The sequence below is a fragment of the Macaca thibetana genome, chromosome 20, assembly GCF_024542745.1.
Source record: "Macaca thibetana thibetana isolate TM-01 chromosome 20, ASM2454274v1, whole genome shotgun sequence".
NCBI lineage: Eukaryota > Metazoa > Chordata > Mammalia > Primates > Cercopithecidae > Macaca > Macaca thibetana.
Window position 1 is genome coordinate 26,751,039 of NC_065597.1, and position 20,304 is coordinate 26,771,342.

A 20,304-nucleotide genomic window follows, 5' to 3' on the forward strand; every position below is an offset into this window, starting at 1 on the left:
AATGTCTGGTGAGAGGTCAGAGCAGTGAACTCACCCTGTCCCATCTTGGGCAAGCGTGGAGGTTAGAAAGCCACGCTGATGTGCTTTGTCTTGGTGTCATGCTCTCATTTGCAAAGAGGCTCTTGGACTTAATGCAAGTTGAAAGAAAGTCCCAGAGGATATCACTGACCCTGGCAATTGAATTGTTCCCATGGCTTTTATCCTATTATGATGCACTGCCAAGGAAAGGCAGCAGGTACACTTAGTTAGTGGCTGCACAACCACAAAGCAATTGCTGTTCGTTCAAAAGATGATAATGCACTATCCGTATGCCAGTCCCTGATTAGGTGCTGGGGGCACAGCAGTAAACAAAACAATAGCTGTCCTCATGGAGCTGACGTGCAGAAAGAAGGCAAAGTTCAAAGTGCCGTGATTGTTCTTTGCTCTTTTGAGATCAGATTGCTGGGCAGAAGGGCAGAAGAAGGGCAACCTCTTCGGAGACTGCATGGTAATCTAGGCAAGATGGTGGCCTGGACCAGAGACTAGGAGGGGATGATAAAAAGAGAGGTCATATATATTTTGAATGCAGAGCTCACAGGATTTGCCATTAACTGAGATGAGGGCATTCCAGTTGGTCTGGGGACATGTTAAGCTACAATATGTATTGTGTCAATCACACAAGAAGTTTTGTTCTCCCTATTATTCCTAAAAGCCAGCTGTTTATGGCTAAAGACTCATTTTTCAGTCCTTCCATATCAAGATGAATATTTATAGGTGCCCATTGTTATACTCAACAAGGGTGAACTAAGAATTCTCAGTCCTGGTCCTCATCTGCCGGCTACTCACACAAACCATTAGGAGACAAGTCTAAGAAGTGAGCAATCCATGTGGCATACAATAGGTGGAGAGTGCTTCACAATAAAGGCAAGCCTTGAGCTTAGCCTTGAAAAATGGGTAGGATTTAGATGAGTGTCATTACCCAGGAATCTAAGACAGAGGAATCAAAACTAGAAGGCGGCACAGCACAGAGGTGAGAAAAGGAAAAAATAACTGTTGTGTCCGCTATAAGTGCATATGTAGGAATCTATTTGGATGTATGTGGAAAAGTCACATCTTCAAAGCCAGATGATTCATTTGATAGAACAGGCAACCAGAAGACCGTGTAACTTCTTGAGAAGGAAACTGACATGATGAAATATCAGGTAGACAATGTTCAGCAACTGAGAGCTGGACCAGATCTTGTGCTTGCTCCTGGAGACTCATGGATGAATAATACGTGGTCCTTGTGTTCAGAGGGCTCATGAGTTATTTGGAAGATTAGTCTAGTACACAGAAGATCACAGTAGAGTGTCCTAACTTTCTGATGGAGCTAAGCCGAGAGAAGCCCCTGTCCAGCCATGGGGGTAGTCATGGAGAGCTGCCTGAGAGAGGGGACATCTCACCTGCGTGATGAAGGATATGTTGATTAAAGGTAGGGCATGCTAGTCCTGGTGTTAAGAGTTAGTTGGCAGCTTCTGATTGGTTAGCCTTAAATTTCATTTTTCTTTAATACAGGCATTTATAAGAAATAGCTCATGTTGGCCAGGCACAGTGGCTCATGCCTGTAGTCCCAGAATTTTGGGAGGCTGAGGTGGGTGAATCACAAGGTCAGGAGTTTGAGACCAGCCTGGCCAATATGGTGAAACCTCGTCTTTACTAAAAATACAAAAATTAGCTGGGTGTGGTGGCGAACCCCTGTAATCCCAGCTACTCGGGAGGCTGAGACAGGAGAATCTCTTGAACCTGGGAGGCAGAGGTTGCAGTGAGCTGAGATTGTGCCACTGCACTCCAGCTGGGGCGACAGAGTGAGACTGTCTCAAAAAAAAAGAAAAGAAAAAAAAAAAAGAAATTGCTCATGTTCAGTTTTGCTTATGTTTGCAGATCAAGCAAGGTTAAGGTGACTTATGAAACCTAACTGGCTTTTTCTGCCCAGTGATTCTTCAGGCCTAATTTCCATTTTAATTTACTTTAACAATTGTTATGGCTGAACTGTGTCCTCTCAATGTTGATATATTGGGGTCCTAATGCCTGGTTCCATAGCATGTACCTTATTTGGAAGCAGGCTTGTTGCAGATGTGGTTAGTTAAGATAAGGTCATGCTGGAGTAAGGTGGGCCCTGATCCAACATGATTAATGTCTTCATCAAAGGGGGAATTTGAACACAGGCATGCACACAGGGAGAACACCACATAAAATGAAGACGGAGATCAGGGTGATGCTTCTGCAAGTCAAGGAGTTCCAAAGATTCCCTGCAAACTTCCAGCAGCCGGGGGAGAGGCTGGGAGAAGAGCCTTCCTCACATCCCTCAGCAGGAACCAAACCTGCGGATGCCTCAGTCTTGGACTTCAGGCCTCCAGAACTGTAAGACAATAGATTTCTGCTGTGTAAGCCACTCCTTTGTGGCACTTTGTTATGGCAGCTCTAGCAAAGTAATGTAAGATTTAAAGGAGTCATTACCTATAAAGCATTTGGAACAATACCTTGCATGTAGCAAGGGCTCAGTAAAACTTAACTATTTTTTTTTTTTAAAGGTAAGGCATTCTAGAAGAATAAATATGTGAGAAGTTGGGAGGTCGGTCAGCATTAGTGGAAGCTAGCATGGCAGGTTCTTTGTGTGCAAAGATAAGGGCAGAGAAGTGTGTGGATACCGGACTGTTCTAAAGTTGGAACTGGGTCTTGTGCTCAATGCCCAGCACCTGCCATTGTGCCTGACTTAGAGCAGGCACTCACACGCCTGTAGAATAAATCATGAAATCAATCATGAGATGCTCCACACGCTATGCCAAGGACTTTGGCCTTGACAGTATCACTCACTTGCCCCCAGAATAAACATTGTGTTTCACAAAGATACATCCCAGCCAGGCACAGTGGCTCACACCTGCAATCTCAGCAATTTGGGAGGCTGAAGTGGGCAGATCGCTTGAGGCCAGGAGTTCAAGACCAGCCTGGCCAACGTGGCAAAACCCCATCTCTACTAAAAAAAAATATATACCTCCCACACACACACACAAAAGAAAGATACATCCTATAGCAGCATAGAAAATGGATGCGATGATGGCAAGATGTGAGGAGGGAGGTATTAGGCAGCTGCGGCAGAAATACAGGTAAGAGAAGAGAGAAGACCAAGCCAAGGTAGTGAGGTTAGTTCGGGAAAAGTCAGCCTGCAGTGGGGAAATGTGTTAGAAGCCATAGCAGGTATCTTAGTTGATGGGGTCAGAGTCTGCACAAGCATAACATGAATGGACCAGAGAGGAAGAACCTAGATAACATCTGAAAGTAAGAAACAAATCTTTGTCGAGAGTTTATACTAAACATGAACTAGAGAAATGCAATATTCAGGTTTCTGGTCCAGAAATCAGGAATGATGATTTCAGCAACATAAACAGGGGATGAGTTTCAGAGGATTGGTCCTTCCTGTTTTGGGGGTGGGTGTTGAGATTATGTCCCAGAATAAGCTGGTAAGATAGAAATGGGATAAGGAGAGATTTTGCTTAGGGAGTTGCCCATACAAAAGAGATAGGACTTATGAGAACAGAAGAGCTTTCCAGAAGGAAGAGGTCTAGACAGAGTACTAAGTACATACTCTGGGATGAAAATAAGCCAAGAATGTTTAAGATGCTGTGTGAAATGAAAAGTATCCATTACTGGTCAGCTAAAGTAACAATGGCAGGGTTCTGTACTATGTAGAAGTATCTGCATATGTAGAGAAATTTCTCAGCAAAGAATGTCATGAAGTATGGATGAAATATAGCACAGTATGGCTGGCATTTCTTTGTGAAATTTTTCGTGCAATTATAAATCCAAAGAAACTAGAAATGCAGTATACTTGAATTGTTACCAGAAGCGAGAGCCTTCTTTACAGGTATGCAGTAATCAATTAAGTGACACTATGTGTGTAAATACTTTGCCCCTGGTTATTAAGAAGAACAAAACCAAAATTTGCAGATTAGGAAACAGACATCGAATGTAGTTGACTTTCTAAAAGTCGTACCGTTGGGATAGCATTTTTCTACCTTTAGTTTCTTGCATTTTTAACATTCTTTAAAATTTCTGTGTGGAAGCAGCAATCTGGTCTAAACTTCTGCCATATCACTTACTAGCTATCTGATTTTGAAGAAATAATGTACAATGTAGTCAGGACCTAACGATACCTTATAGTGGTTTCTCATCTATGAGACTCATTGAGTCTCAGCTATGTTTTCTCAACATTCAGCATACACCTGTATGAATGGTCTGGCTGTGTAACTGTGAAAGCTTCTTACAGACTCTGAGTCTCGTTTTCTACATATACAAAATGAAGAAGATAATTCCTACTTATAACGTTGTTGTGAGAAATGAGTGAAGTCCTGTACCCTCTAGATTCTCCATCAAAAGCCATATTAAATGTTCACTACATATTAATCGCACCCCAGTGGGGGTTCCAGAAAGGAAAGAGTAGAGCCAGGAATGATCCTTCTATGACCCAAGAAAAATACAGCTTGAAATCTACTTGTTGTCTAACTCTGTTAACACTAATATCAGACAAGGAAATTTAAAATCTAGTGCCACAGATGTTTCCAGAGAGCTAAAATGTCCCCAAAGATGTAATGGTAAATAGAAACCAGGTTGACATTAATATACAAAACCATCGTTAGGAATAGTAATCCTGAACAAGACCCAAAGGACTTACAGCAAAAAGAACATAAATTCAAAAAACCTTATAAATCAGAGCAACTTTGGTTTAAAAGCTCCTTTTTGCCTCATCAAAAACTTACCTCTAAGTATTATGTTTAACCAGGAAAAACCAACAGTATCTATTAGATCAGAGTTAGTAGGCCAAGCACGGTGGCTTACACCTGTAATCCTAGCACTTTGGGAGGCTGAGGTTGGAAGATTGCCTGAGTCTAGGTGTTCAAGACCATCCTGGGCAACATGGCAAAACTCCATCCCCAAAAAGAATACAAAAATTAGTCAGGCACAGTGGCACATGCCTGTAGTCCCAGCTACTCAAGAGGCTTAGGAAAGAGGATCACCTGAGCCCAGGGAGGTCAAGGCTTAAGGCTGCAGTGAGCCAAGATCACACCACTGCACTCTAGCCTGGGCAACAGAATGAGACCCTGTCTCAAAAAAAAAAAAAAAAAAAAAGTAAATAGTGCTAATTGATGTCTCAACTTTATCCAAAGTGAGCATTTGTTTTTATTAGCTTTTTAGAAATTTAATTTATTTGATGGAATGAAAGAATAAGGATTTTTGGCATATAACACTAAGAAAGCTAAACCAAAATAAATTGATTTCTCCAAACAAAGAGTAACTCGGGAATTAATGCCAAAACATGTTGATAAAATATATGGCTTCAGGAACTTCCATGTAGGATATAGTAAGGAAATATCTCCACTGTAAAACTAGAAAAATCTAGATAAATTACAAAAATCAGATAATATAAAAAATCTTAATTGTAAAGGAATCAGGGAGCTGCAGAAGCAGTGAAACCTAGATAAACTAAATTACCAAAGAGGGAAAAATTATTTCACAAAGAAAACCTTTTTTTGTTCTGGGGGCATTGTCTGATTCTAGGTGAGTCAAGCTTGGCCCATGCAGAGAGCCTAAGATGGAGGAAAAGAAATTAGAAATGGGTGACAGAATCACAGGGAGCTTTCGTGACAAACTGGAAACTTGAGGGGTTTTAAACACAAAGCTGCTTTTCCTCTGTGGACAAATGCTGTAAAGGACAGAGTGAAATATCCTTGGGTCTCACCGGAAAGAGAGACCTACCAAAGGAAGCAAGCTCTCCTCAAATACATAGCCATTCTCTCATTTGAGGTATTTGCCAGATTTCGAAGGTACAAGGGGTTAAAGGATGGGGTATGGGATGGCTGGAGAGTTAGGATGGTAACCACTGAAGGGAAGAATTGGATTTCCCGGAGCCTTTCAGGCTGAGATACTCTAGACTTTCAATCAAAATCCCAGTCAGGCCATACTCGGCAACAGGGGTAAGCCAGAAGCTGACTCAGTCTTGTTCATCTTGCAGCCCAGTCTGACCCTTACTAAGTTGATGAAGCAAGTCCCCATCTGATACGGTTTGGCTCTGTGTCACCACCCAGATCTCATCTTGAATTGCAGTTCCCACAATCCACAGGTGTTGTGGGAGGGACCCAGTGAGAGATAATTGAATCATAGGGACAGTTTCCCCCATACTGTTCTCGTGGTAGTGAATAAGTCTTACAAGATCTGACGGTTTTAGCAGGGGTTTCCGCTTTTGCATCTTCCTCATTCTCTCTTTGCCTGCTGCCATCCCTGTAAGATGGGACTTGCTCCTCCTGTCCTTCCACCATGATTTTGAGGTTTCCCCAGCCATGTGGAACTGTACGTTCAATTGAACCTCATTTTTTCTTTTTCATAAATTGCCCAGTCTCCAGTATGTCTTTATCAGCAGCATGAAAATGGACTAATACCTCACCCTATCTGGCAAATACAAGAGAGGGAAAATCTCATAGCAGAATATGTCATAGGAAGCCTCTCCAATCTTTTATTAATAATTCCCAATTTACAGTTTTAAAAAATTACTTGACCTGTAAAAAACAAGAATGTGTAAGTGATGACCAAGAGAAAAATCAGACTACAGAGGATCCAGATATTTGAATTAGCACACAAGAACATTAAAATAAATATGATTAGTAGTGTGTTCAAGGAGCTACAATAAAAGATAGATTCAAGCAGGGAGAATTATACAAGAGATTTGAAATCTTTAAGAAGGAATCAGATAGATATTCCAGAACTGAAATACATATCATCATGTTAAAAACTCATTAAGTAGACTTAAAAGCAGAACACAAGGCCGGGCATGGTGGCTCAAGCCTGTAATCCCAGCACTTTGGGAGGCCGAGACGGGCGGATCACGAGGTCAGGAGATCGAGACCATCCTGACTAACGCGGTGAAACCCCGCCTCTACCAAAAAAAAACACAAAAAACTAGCCAGGCGAGATGGCGGGCGCCTGTAGTCCCAGCTACTTGGGAGGCCGAGGCAGGAGAATGGCGTGAACCCAGGAGGCGGAGCTTGCAGTGAGCTGAGATCCGGCCACTGCACTCCAGCCTGGGAGACAGAGCGAGACTCCATCTCAAAAAAATATATAAAAAATAAAAAGTAAAAGCAGAACACGAGATTTTTGACCTAGAATATGAATCTATAGAAAACATTGCAAGGGAAGCACAATGAGGATAAAGAATGGAAAAAAATCTGGCAAAAGACTAGTGTGTGAAATTGGAGTTACAGAAGGATAGGAGAGTGATAATGGAGTGGAAAAAAAATATTTGAAGACATAATGTGTGGGAATTTTCCAAAATTGATGAAAGACATTCTCCTTATTAATTTGAAAAGTTTAGCAAACCACAAGCTGGATAAATTTGAAGAAAAACACACCTCAGGATACTATAGCCAAACTAATGAAAACCAATTTCAAAGAGAAAATGTTAAAAAATAGCCCGAGAATAAAAGAGGTATTTACCTACACATGAGCAACAATATGACTTATGGCTGACTTCTAAATAGAAGTATGGAATGTGGAAGGCAATGGAATAACATTTCTCTGAGCACTTTAAAGATACCTACCAAAGTAGAATTCTATAGTCCTCAAAAATTTCCCTTCAAAATCAAGGTGAATTAAAGACTTCCGGGGCAAAAAAAAAAAAAAAAAGAATTGTGTTGCAAGCAGGTTTATGCCTTTTACTAAAGAGAATATTTCAGGCACAGGGAAAATGATACCAGAGAGGCATAGAAACACAAGAAACAGAAAAACAGAAAGTTAAATATGTATAAAGTAAAAAAGTAAATAAAGTAAAATTGTAAGGACATAAGCAGTTAAAAATATTTATAGAATTAAAATGCATAACAGCAATAACAGAAAAAGTGAGACACTATAAATTTAGTTAAAACAGTTTCTGCAACGTTGGAGGTGTAGTTAAAGCAATACTTTGTATTAGATTGTAATAAGTCAAGTATCATATTGTATAATCCTTAGGGTAATTACTAAAAGAATATAAAAAGCAAGTAAAACTAACAAATTAATAGAAGGAAATATATTTGACTAATCCAAAACAAGACAAGAGAGGAGGGGGAAACAACATTAAAAGATGGCCAAATAGAACAAAAAAGTGATACAGTAAGTATTAACCTAATTATACCATAGTCAAATGTAAAATGTAAACTAAATGTTTTTTAGTTTAGACTAATATTTCAAGTAAGATTATCAGACTATTTTTAAAAATCAGCAAACTAGATGCTGCATACAACAGACACACTTTAAATAAAAGAACAAAGAAAGGATGGAAATAAAAGAAAAATATACCTTGATAATACAGTCTCTCCTAAAAACACATGAAAATATATTTTAAAACAAGCTTGTCCAACCCACGGCCTGTGGGCCATATGTGACCCAGGATGGCTTTGAATGTGACCCAGGATGGCTTTGAATGTGGCCCAATACCAATTCATAAACTTTCTTTAAACATTATGAAATTTTGTGGTGCTTTTTATTTTTTAGCTCTTCAGCTATTATTAGCGTTAGTGTATTTTATGTGTGGCCCAAGACAATTCTTCTTCCAGTGTGGCCCAGGGAAGCCAAAAAGATTGGACACCCCTGTTTAAAACAAGAAACATGACAAGAGGTAAAGAGGCCATTTCGTAATGATAAAGGGAGCAATCAAAAAGAAGGACATCAGAACCCTAAATCTGTATGCACCAGACAGCACAGGTTCAAAATATACAGAGCAGAGAAAACTAAAAAGAGAAGTAGACAAATCTACAATCACTGTGGGAGTCTTTAAAACATCGCTCATATCAGCTTCAAGAAAAAACAACAAGGAGTAAAAATGTAAAAGATTTGAATAAAATAATTAACAAATTTCATCGACTAACATATATACAGCTCTGAACTCTACAACTGAGTCCATTCGTTTCAAATTCACAAGGAAAATTGCCTAAATTGGTTGCATGCAGAGCCATATAGAAAAGTCTAACAAATGTTTTTAACTGCAATTATTTATAGTATATCCTCCAATCACAATGGAATTAAGCTAAACATTAGTAGCAAAATATAACCAGAAACACCCTGACTGAACATAAAACAGTACACTTCCAAATAACTCATAATCAAAAACAAAAATAGAAATATGAAATGTCAACACTTGTGGGATGCACTAAACCAGTGCCCAGAAGAAAATTATAGAAAATAGAAAACAAATATACGAGACAAAATCAACAAATCCAGGCTGTGCACGGTGGCTCATGCCTGTAATCCCAGCACTTTGAGAGGCTGAGGTGGGTAGATCACCTGAGGTCAGGAGTTCGAGACCAGCCTGGCCAACATGGCAAAACCCTGTCTCTACCAAACATGCAAAGATTAGCCAGATGTGGTAGCATGTGCCTGTAATCCCAGTTACTTGGGAGCCTAAGGCAGGACAAACACTTGAACCCAGGAGGCAGATGTTGCAGTGAACCAAGATTGCACCACTGCACTCCAGCCCGGGTGACAGAGCAAGACTCTATCTCCAAAAAATTTTTAAAAATTGAAAATCAACAAACCCAAAAGCTTGTCCTATAAAAAGATTGAATAAAATTGTAAACTCTTACCGAAACTGTTGGGCATAAAGAGAAAAAAACACAAATTACCAAACTGGGAATAAAAAAGGAAAAATGACTATAGCCATCAAAAAGATACAAAGATATTGTGAAGAACATTATGCAATATATTTGACAATTTGGATGTAATGGACAAGTTTCCCCAAAATTAAAACTTATCATAAATAACCTAAAAAGAGGCTGGGCATGGTAGCTAATGCCTGTAATCCCAGCACTTTGGAGGCTGAGGCAGGAAGATCACTTGAGGTCAGGAATTCGAGACCAGCTTGGCCAACATGACAAAGCCTTCTCTATTAAAAAATACAAAAATTAGTCAGGTATGGTGGTGCACACCTGTAACCCCAGCTGCACTCTGTCTCAAAAATAATAATAATAATAATAATAATAAAAAAAAATCTTAACTAGCCCAATGCTTATGGGAAAAAAAAAAAATGTTCTTGAAAACCTTTCCACAAAGAAAACTGCAGATCCAGATGGCTTCACTACATGTTTCCAAATATTTAAGAAGGAAAAACAATCTTACACAAACCCTTCCAGAAACAGAAATAGAAGAAATACTTAACACCTCTTTTTATGAGACCAGGTTTTGTCAAAACCTGACAAGATCTTATAAGAAATTAAAATTGCAGAGCAATCTCACTCATGAGCATAAATTTTTAAATTCTTAACAAAAATATTAATGAATCAAACAAAAAAGATATGATCATCTCAAGAGTTGCATTTAGGCCGGGCGCGGTGGCTCAAGCCTGTAATCCCAGCACTTTGGGAAACGGGCGGATCACGAGGTCAGGAGATCGAGACCATCCTGGCTAACACGGTGAAACCCCGTCTCTACTAAAAAATACAAAAAACTAGCCGGGCGCGGTGGCGGGCGCCTGTAGTCCCAGCTACTCCGGAGGCTGAGGCAGGAGAATGGCGTGAACCCGGGAGTTGCAGTTGAGATCCGGCCACTGCAAAGAGCGAGATTCCGTCTCAAAAAAAAAAAAAAAAAAAAAAAAAAGTTGCATTTGAAAAAAATTCATGTTGATTTATGATTTTTTAAAAATAATGTTTAGCAAACTAGGAAACTTTTTTAGTCTGGTTTTAAAAAAAAATAACAGAAGGAGCTGCTGCTACAGCAAACATCTTTCTCAGTGGTGAAATACTAAAAACTTTTTCTGTGACATCAGTGCCAGCCAGAGCAAGAAAGCAAGCAAAAGAAATACTAGGCTTAGGAATTAAAAGAAAGAAATTTCTTTATTCACAAAAGATATGCCTAAAATAATCTAAAAGAATTTTCAGAGAATCTATTACTGATTTTAGTAAAGGTCATCAGATATAAGATCAGTATACAAAATTAATTGTTTTATATACCCCAGCAATAAACAAATGGAAAATAAAATTCTAAAAGATACTATTTGCAATATCATCAAAAACATCAAATAGCAAGATACAAATTTAAAGAAAGATATGCAAGTCCTCTACAATGAAAACTACAAATGACTGCCTAAGATAATTTTTTTCTCCCTTTTGAAGCCCACATTCATAGAGAGATATACCATGTTCATGGATTGGAAGCCTCAATGCTATTGAAATGACAATTCTTTTCAAACTGACCTGAGGGATTCAATGCAATACCATGCAAAATCCCAACCCCAGCATGGGGGTGGAGGCAGAAATTGATATACTGATTATAAAATTTATATGGAAATACAAGGAGTGAAAAATAGCCAAAGCAATCTTGAAGAATAAGTTGTAGAACTTACACTAACATACATATATCCAGACCTATTAGAAAACTATAGTAATTAAAACCATGGTATTTGCACAAAGATAGGAAAAAACTGACCAATGAAATAGAATAGAGAATTCAGGAAGAAATCCACACATACACAGTTTCTGATTCTAACAAGGACGACACAACACAGCAGTGCAGGTGACAAAGCATGGTCTTTCAATAAATAAGGCCAAGTTGATTAGATAAACATATTTTTTAAATGCATCCTGATCCCTCTCTTAAATCATATACAACAATTAATTCTAGATATATTACAGATCAAAATATAGAAGGAAAAATAGTACATATTTTAGAGAAAAACATATGAGGACATATATGTCCTCTGTGTAAGCAAAGCTTTTTGTAATTAGGATGTAAAAATACTAACCACAAAAGAAAAAAAAATGATGGATTATATTAAAAGTAAGAGCTTTGATTCATCAAATGACACAGTTAAGAAAGTAAAAAGGTAACCTACAGAGTAGAAGATATTTATAGTACATAGAAATGCTACAGGCCTCGTACAGTGGCTCATGCCTATAATGCCAGCACTTTGGGAGGCCAAAGCGGGCAGATCACTTGAGCCAAGGAGTTTGAAACCAGTGTGGGTAATAAAGCAAGACCCTATCTTTACAAAAAAAATTTTTTTTAAAAATTATCCAAGTGGTGTGGCACACACCTGTGGTCCCAGCTACACAGGAGGCTGAGGCAGGACGATCACTTGAGCCCAGGAGTTCAAGACTGCAGTGAGCCATGATCACACCACTGCACTTCAGCCTGGAGGACAGAGTGAGATCCTGTCTCAAAACAAACAAACAAACAAAAAATCCTATAATCTGTAAGCAAAAGACACAACCCAAAGAATAGATAAGAGACTTAAATACTTCACAGCAGAAGTTACACAAATCCTAACAAATGTATGAAAAGATGCTCAACTCAATTAAATAAAGATACATACATTAAATTATACAAATATAAATTAAAGCACAAATTAATCAAGGAAATACAATGAAGTACTGTACAGCACCATACCTATAAAATGGCTGAAATGAAAAGATGAAAATTACCAAGTGCTGTCAATGATGTGAAATAACCGGAACTCTCATACACAGCTGCTAGAAGTGGAAATTGGTACAGCCATGTTGGAAACAAAGGATCAACTAAAGCTGAGCATACATATGCCCTATGATCCAGGAATTACATGCGTAGGTATTATTTATCCAACAGAAATGTGTTCCCCAAAACACAAGTGCCAGAATATCCACTATTCATAAGAGCCCAAAGTTGGAAATGATCCAGATGCCCAGCAAAAGTAGAAGAATAAATTGTGATACATTCACAAAATGGAGTCTGTACAATAATAATGAGTGAATGAACTGCAACTATTCACAACAATATGGGTGAATCTCGCAAACACAGTGTGCAGCAAAAGAAGAGTGAAACAAGGGAACACATGCTAAATGATTCCATTTATATAAAGCTCAAACCCAGGCGAAATTAATCCTTGCTGGGAGATCAACTTGTGGATGGGTTTCTTGATCTGGTAGTACTAGACCACATGGGTGTGTTCAGATTGTGAAAATTCTTCAAACTGTGTATTTGATACATGAAGATTTCCTTGTTTCAATAAGAATCTAACAAAAAATGCATGGTTACAGAGAGAGAGCATGTGCCTAGTCCTGTAACCATTCACATGTTCTCTAAGGACCTTCTGAGCCTTTAGACAGACTCCCAGTATCTTACTCCAAGGAAGGACAATCCCAGTCTGCCGATGGGCCAATTCTGCCAGGAAAGGTGAGTGAGAGGAGTTCTGCATAAGGAACAAAGCAAAGCATGTTCCCTGCAGTCCCTACCATGCTTTGCAAAGGGCAGAAGTGACACTATTGTAACCTGCTACACACAGCTCAACTTACTCAGTTTAGAACAATTATAAGATGGTACCAAAAGATAACTTTCCTTTAGATACCTCTTAGAGGATACAAACTGTGAGATCAGAATGGAGTGATGTCAAAAGAGCAGGACTGAAAACCTGATCTGAGGTTAACAGAAATAAAGAGCCCTTTGGACCTCTTTGCCTGGGGCCCCAAAGCTAATCTAGATAATTTCTAGAATCATGCTTCATCATAATATTGATAATGCCTACGTTGCAGATGACTTGAGGAGGAAAAGACATGTTGTAACCAAGAGAATATTCAAGGTACTTTCTTTAAACTTGTTAAAAGAAAATCCTTAGCTAAATTAGATTTCACTGAGTTCAGTTGAGCAAAGAACAATTGGTAAATTGGGCAACCCCTCAAGCCAAAGTATGTGGAGAGAGACTCCAGTGCAGGCGTGTAGTGGAAGAAGATTTATGGACAGAAAAAGGGAAGTGACGTACAGAAAATGGAAATGAGGCACAGAAGCAGCTGGATTGGTTACACTGGGCATTTGCCTTCTTTGAACGCGATTTGAACAGCTGGCCCTTTGATTGACTCAGACTCAGAGATTGGCATGAGAGTAGGTGACAGTCTGTTTACACCTCCGTTCAGGTTATAGTTCACTATGTACAGAGAAACCTTTAGGGGGAACTTAGCATATTTAAGGAGGCAGCTTTAGGCTAACTTGATTTTACAAACTGTTATCAATAATTTTAATGCACTATAACCAGCAAAGTGGATCACGCCTGTAATCCCATCACTTTGGGAGGCTGAGGCAGGTGGATCACTTAAGGTCAGTGGTTTGAGACCAGCCTGGCCAACATGGCAAAACCCCATCTCTACTGAAAATACAAAAATTAGCCAGGTGTGGTTGTGCATGCCTGTAGTCCCAGCTACTCAGGAGGCTGAGGCAGGAGAATCGCTTGTGACTGGGAGGCAGAGGTTTCAGCGAGCCGAGATAACATCACTGTATCCCAGCCTGGGTGGCAGAGCGAGACCCCATTTAAAAAATAAAAATAAAATAAGTAACTTTAATGAGCTGTAAATTACCTAAGAACATTGTTTCAATAGAGCATAAAAGCTTTTGTTTTGCTACATCAAAACTGGCTGTGGCCAAATGACTCCATGAGTAAAGCCTTTAATCCTATAGATGAATAAGGTGTGGCCTTTAACGCTGGCAGGCATTTTATCTTTAGAGATGAATATCGTCATTTGCCTTCTATGGTCTAGATTTTCTGAAAAGGTCAAGATAGTGCCTTCAGAGTACAGGAACTCTTTTACTAAAGACTTCAACGAACACGGAATTGCTGCCCTCTCTTAAGAAAGGAGAAAAAATAATAATAATAACTGTTAAGGACAAACCCAGGATGTAGAGAGAACATTCGGGAATGCAATAAAATGGAATCCCTTTGGGAAAGTGCTGGCAGTGGAGCAAGGCAGTAGCAATTAGCACTGGCCGAATCCCAGCGGCAACACCGATCCTGCTCAGGGAATCACCAGAAAGGTCAAATGTTAGTCGCCCTGTCTTATGTGAGCTGAAAACTGTCACGAGCAATTTCTCGTAAGGGTTCTGGAATCCCACTGGGGACGGCCACAGGCAGGAAAAGCATCGCTGGCTGCTGCTTCTTGGTTCAGTCACTCCACGCTCACTGCTCAGAATTCTCTGAGACTGGTCTTCCTGCCTCTTTCTTACCTATAACCTAATCTTTCCCCCCCTCTTGCTTGAAAATTGTTTAACGTTCGTTGTTCCATGATTGTTATTGAGTGGGGCCCCTTATGCTCTCACAGAAGGTCTAAATGATGACTGCAGATAATGAAGACAAATATTTTGCTCCAGGAAGCCCAAATGCCCTCTCATACTCTGCCAAGTTTAAAGAAAGAAGAAAACAAAAGGTGTCCCTGTTAGCTCCCTTTAAGGCTCAGGGCGTATGAAATAGTTTGAACCTGGAAGCCAAAACCTTCTCTACGGCCCGTATTAAGTCTTTATATGATTATCAAACGCGTCATGTTCCCCATCTATTTCCATTTAGAAGAACAGGGGAGTGATGGCTTTAAAACAAGCCAAATTACCACTAAATTCAGCAGCATGTTTTCATGACTTAGCAACTTATATAAAGCATGTTTGAGCCTGCCAGTGAAAAATGTGGTGTGGGTTACCAAGAAGACACACAGATATAGAACCAGGCATAACAGCTGTAAAATTAAAATGGAATAGACTAAGATAATGATTTTTCATAGGCTAAGATATATCATGTCCCAGCCTGTCTTCTCCTTCAGTCCCCTGTAAGATAGATGTTCCGATAATGCCAGCTGATTCAAAATTGAAATATTGTTCAAAATACGCTTAGATTGATTTTTTTAAAAAATTGTTATTCAGCCCCAGAGTGAAATGACTACTGAACTACTGAATTTATAGCCCCCAAACTGAGGGTGGGAGGGGCTCTGAACTGAACTTCAGAAAGATACCTCAGTCTGTGGTCTTTCTCTTTTCATAGCTCAACCAAGCTCTAGACTGCAGGGGGATAGAGTAAGATTATTTAGATTGATTCTACTTAAAAGATGCTAGTTTGGATAAAATCAAGCCATTAGTTATGATGGCAACCCAATTAAGCCAGTTTAACACCCTTATCTCAGCTGTGATATTAATTGAGGAAGAAAAATAAATTGATGACCCAGCCATCATTCCTGCTTACTTCAAGTATTTGCAAAATATCAATCATGTTGAAAATACTACCTACAGTTTTGTCACTGACAAAATGGCCCAATAAAAGAACTCTTAAGATCTGGTAATAGTGAGCTGTGATCAGAGCCGTTGGAGGCAGCACACTGGGTCCATTGAGATAACGGAGCCTAGTGCCACCCACACCTCAAGATGAGTTCAGCTCCCCATCTCAGCTGTGCAACGATAGGCGAGAGATTTACACTCTCTCAGCCTCAATTTCCCCACCTGCAGAATGAAGATAATGCCATCTGCCTGCTGGGTTGTTCAAGGGTTGGAAATCATGAATGCACGATTCCCAGTACTCATAAGCATATAAGAAATGTTTAAGTGAACTGACTTGAACTGCGTTGTGGACTGATCTTCTAAGCATGTCATTACAGAATCATGAGTGCTGAGGCAAACTATGAAAAGGCACTTATGACTACCCTGGTGGTGATCTGAGCATTTTTCTAGGGAATGTATGGGCCACAGAGCCCCCCACTTGGACAAGAATGCTAAATCCAGTTAGCCAGGAAAAGTGTCCTTGGACATTGGCATCAATTCATGGAGCTTGTCTCTGGCTGAATGGGCAGGTGGAAGCCTGACAGCAGGATATCTCTACATTGATCAGGCAAATTAACCATCTTAAACAGAACATTTTCATTCCTTTTTTATGGGAAAGAAACTGATTTTGACATTAAAATACTGTCAGTGATGCCCATCTCTACCAGCTCAGTTCACCCTGCCAAAGTGTCTCTTAGCTGGTCCCCCTCTGGAGTCCCCCTTCCCTAGCTTGATATTGGCATTGCCAGCTACCCAGTCCCCAAGCAAGGCCCCTTCCTCCCTGAGGCTCCCACCCCATCAGCCTGCTCAGCCTCCTGAAGTCAGCCCTTTATTCTTGCATCCTGCCTACCTTCCCTGAGGCCCTCGCCATGGCCTCCGTGACAGTCCTGGCCTCCTCACTCAAGTCCATTCTTGCCTGTGCCTCTGAATCCTCTGCTTTGTATCAAAGCCATTCTCCTGCTTTAAAGTCTTTGCACTTCTCACAAAATACCCACACCACTTCCTCCCCTACGACAACCTTCATCCTCTCCACAAGGTATTCTCATTTCTAGCACACTCAAATGCTATCTTTTCATGAAGCCTTCAGATCTATCCCCAGGCAGTTAATTATCCCAAGCCACAAGCATTTTATTATCACCTCTCTTCCTGTGCTTGTAACGCCATCCCGCATCTGCTTACATATCTGTTCCTGCCATACCATTAACGTTTCAAGAGCAGGCACCTGTACCATTGACATTAACACATTTCCATCTAGGCAGAGGGTAGAGTCCCAGTAAATGATTATTGACTGAATGAATAAAATGAAACTGTCATGTTTAAACATGGCCTCGAAATTAATTCTTTCCCTTTTTTTTCCTTTTGTCTAAAGTCAGTGATATGGAAACAAAAACCAGAAAGTTGAATTTTTGTACAACAGTTTAGTTTTATATTATTGTCTCTTCTAAGATAATTTTTCAGCCCAAATTATGTAGATAATTGCTTCAGTTCTACATCAAGTATAGTACACATAGAAACCTGACATTATATTATTGCAAACTTATTTTCCACCAGATTCGTTGTTGGCTTACTATTAAAATGTTTCTGTATATATAAACACAGAGAGAGAGAGAGAGAGATTTCTGAGATGAAATTGGCAAGATCTCTATTAACAAAGCAATAAAACTGATTTTAAGTTTAAAAACAATGAGATTCTCTGGCCAGACGCGGTGGCTCACGCCTGTAATCCCAGCACTTTGGGAGGCTGAGGCGGGCGGATCACAAGGTCAGGAGATCGAGCCCATCCTGGCTAACACGGTGAAACCCCATCTCTACTAAAAATACAAAAAAAAAAATTAGCCGGGCGTGGTGGCGGGCACCTGTAGTCAGTCCCAGCTCCTCGGGAGGCTAAGGCAAGAGAATGGCATGAACCCGGGAAGCGGAGCTTGCAGTGAGCTGAGATCCGGCCACTGCACTCACTCCAGCCTGGGCGACTGAGTGAGACTCCGTCTCCAAAAAAAAAAGAGAGATTCTCAGCTTATAGAGCACTCAGTAAAAGTGATTCGTAACATACTGGTGCTGAAAAACCATATTAAAGAGGACACAAAGGATAAAATAAAACAAAGGATAACCTTAGAGAGAAAACTCCTGGTTCACTTTCAGCTTTTTTTTTTTTTTTTTTTTTTTTTTTTAAACAGGAGGTACATGCACAGGTTTGTTGCCTGGCTCACTCTCAGTTTTAAAGCAAAGGTGAAGGTACATGTAGAGTCCTGTTCAGATGACAGAAGAGATCTGGCATGTATTTGCTCACAGCTGCTTATTGAAGGTTCAACAGACACACAGCAACCTAGAGGGAATTTGGGGCCATAGATTGTACTGCTCATGTGTCCATGCTCAAGATCGCTCATTAGCTCACATCTACATTGTGGCTCCTCTCAGATGGGCCCATCTTCCTGATTATCCTCCCAGAATTTGGGCCTCAGGCTTCCTTGGGACACTAGCTGAGGTCCCTCTCCATGTCCCTGGTATGGACACCTTGTTCTGAGTCCCAGTTCTGCAGACCTCTGCCCCACCACACACTGTTTTCTCCCCAAGGGTTAGATAACGAAGGATTCGAATTTAGACACAGCCACTGCTCTCAAAATAGAAGCCAACTTGTGGAAATACAAACGTATATGATTATATTTACAGGAAGAACCATACATATTTGGTTTTTTTCAAATCAAATTCTAGATTGGTGCACAAGTAATTGTGGTTTTGCCATTGCAAGTAATGGCAAAAACCACAATTACTTGTGCACCAACCTAAGAATTCAAACATATGTTGAGCACTGATTATATACCAGGACCAAGAAAAATCCTAAAGCTCAGACTCTATACAGCTCAGAAAAGGGCTTCCTGTTTTCCCTGTTCTCTGTCTTCCTACGTTTCATTCTTCACACAACCTCACTTTGCACACTGTTTCCAAATAAAACCACTTGTACTCATAACTTCCAAGGTAAGACATATGCTGCATGCCTCTGGGCCTACCACCGGGATAGAGGTAGGATTTGGGATAACTGGCTGGAAAAGTCTATTACTTTCTTTTTTTTTTTTTTTTTTTTTGAGACGGAGTCTCGCTCTGTCGCCCAGGCTGGAGTGCAGTGGCCGGATCTCAGCTCACTGCAAGCTCCGCCTCCCGGGTTCACGCCATTCTCCTGCCTCAGCCTCCCGAGTAGCTGGGACTACAGGCGCCCGCCACCTCGCCCGGCTATTTTTTTGTATTTTTTAGTAGAGGCGGGGTTTCACCGTGTTAGCCAGGATGGTCTCGATCTCCTGACCTCGTGATCCGCCCGTCTCCGCCTCCCAAAGTGCTGGGATTACAGGCTTGAGCCACCGCGCCCGGCCAAGTCTATTACTTTCTAAGACTTCTCAGAGCTAACTTCTGAAAGTTTGTGTTGAGATCCTAACATTCAGTGCCTATGAAACCAACCTATCTGACATGGTTTGGCTGTGTCCCCACCCAAAATCTCATCTTAATTTTAATCCCCACATGTCAAGGGTGGGACCAGATAGAGGTAATTGAATCGTGGGGAAGTTTCCTTCATGCTGTTCTCATGGTAATGAGTCTCATAAGAACTGCTTGTTTTATAAGCATTTGGCATTCCCCTGCTTCCTCTCACTCTGTTCTGCCACCCTGTGAAGAAGATGCCTGCTTTTTCTTTGTCTTCTGCCATGATTGTAAGTTTCCTGAGGCCTCCCCAGCAATTCGGAACTGTGAGTCAATTAAACCCCTTTCCTTTATAAATTACCCAGTCTCGGGCAGTTCTTCATAGCAGCATGAGAATGGACTAATATACCATCTCACTGTGGCAAGACCAGGGATCCTGTTCTTCTAAGGGGACCCTCTTGGGAGAGGCATTTGGAGTCTTGTCTTACTGGTCCAGAAATTTCATAACATATGTATATCTAGTCCTTTGTGTTCAGATATGGACAGCAGCTGATGGGATTTGGCTGTGTCCCCACCCAGATCTCACCTTGAATCATAATAATCCCCAAGTGTCAAGGGTGGGGCCAGGTAGAGTAGTGGAATCAAGGGGGCAATTTTCCCCATACTGTTCTTATGGTAGTGAATAAGTCTCATGAGATTTGATAGTTATATAAACGGGGGTTTTCCTGCATGAGCTCTCTTGCCCACTGCCATGTAAGACGTGACTTTGCTTCTCATTCTCCTTCTAAATGATTACGTGGGACTGTAAGTCAATTAAACCTCTTTCCTTTA

At 40.4% G+C, this 20,304-nt stretch overlaps 2 protein-coding genes across 3 annotated transcripts in view; both read left to right on the forward strand.

The window, feature by feature from the left end:
- The window catches only part of CDH13 (cadherin 13), a 1,164,483-nt gene that overhangs the window by 1,113,593 nt on the left and 30,586 nt on the right, over positions 1-20,304 (forward strand). The window lies entirely within an intron of this gene.
- The window catches only part of NECAB2 (N-terminal EF-hand calcium binding protein 2), a 434,498-nt gene that overhangs the window by 177,579 nt on the left and 236,615 nt on the right, over positions 1-20,304 (forward strand). The gene's annotated exons all lie outside the window — the stretch shown is intronic.